Below are 1,328 nucleotides of genomic sequence, written 5' to 3' on the forward strand. Positions count from 1 at the left end.
AAAGGATGTCTGTGTGCCACCAGGAATGCCTGGAAGGTGTAGTTAAGATGCCAAAGAGTAGGGTTTGGGGGGACATGGCAGGCATTTCTAGGGACAGCAGACCACCTAACTCCAGGAAGAAAAACATATAAGGTCTGAATAAGCAAATGGTCTCTGTCCTGTCATTTGGAAAGGAGGTGAAAGAAAAATGGCATGTTTCCCCATGGCACAGGACTTTATAGTTTGCAAAGTTCCTTGGTCATATTTACCACCTCATTTGAGCCTCTCAGCCACTCCACGAGGAGCCAGGGCAAGGAGAATTGGGGGCCCCATTTCAGATGAGGGGACTGAGGCCCACAGAAGAGAAGGGCTTGTGCAAAGTGAGTCAGCCGTGCAGCCTGACCTTGATTGAGCATCTGCTATGTGGCAGCTACCTGGCTAGGAATTCAGACAGGAAGGTTCAGAGCTTACACGCTGGTTAGGGAGTGTCAGGCAAGAAACACAAATAAACAAACAAGAGAAAGTCGGGTGTGGATAAATCTGGGAAGAAGATATTGTAAAATGGAGACTGGAAAGACATAGCCAGGGGAAGACCCAGGTCAGGATCCAGCCTGGCATGTGGGAGGGACAGCCAGGGGGCCAGTGTGGCCAGAGCACAGGAAGTAAGGAGGGAAAAAATAACAGGGGAGCCATGTCCTGTGAGACCTGGCAAGCCATGGCGGGGATGTCACCATTTGAGCCATGTTCTGACTCAGATGTTTAAAACAGACCTGAGTAGGGAGGTGGATGGGGAGAAGTCTGGTGCCTGATCTGGAAGACGACGGATGGTGGTGGGAGCAGAGGAGTTGGAGAGAAGTGGCTGGATTTGGGATAGATTATAGAGGATGAGCCAAGTGGTATTGCTGGCTCCAGTGGGTAAAGGGAAGAGTGACATCAAGGATGACCCCTGGGGTTTTAGCCTGAGCACCAGCACGAAGGGTGGTATATTTACCTAAATGAGGAAGGCTTGCAGACTGTGGATTTGGAGGGGAGCACTGTGGGTCTGCCTTGGCCGTGTGAATGTGGAGTCACAGCATGGGCTGGGTTGGCACGCAGGTCCCCCAACTCTCTGTCCAGTGCTCTTCACACTGTCTGGGTGGTAGGGTGTGCCATATACATCTCCCACACCACACCCTCACCCCCAGCATCCATTCTCAGAGAGACTGACCCCATGTCCAAGAGGGGGACCTTTCATCAGATACTGTGATTTGAATCCAGCCTCTAAGATCATGTGAATCTGATAAATGTCACTTTGTCTCTCCGAACCTCAGTTTTCCTCAGCCACAGAGAGAGGAGACTTCAGGGGATTG

This window comes from Lipotes vexillifer, unplaced genomic scaffold, assembly GCF_000442215.2.
Source record: "Lipotes vexillifer unplaced genomic scaffold, Lipotes_vexillifer_v1.1 scaffold75, whole genome shotgun sequence".
Lineage (NCBI taxonomy): Eukaryota > Metazoa > Chordata > Mammalia > Artiodactyla > Lipotidae > Lipotes > Lipotes vexillifer.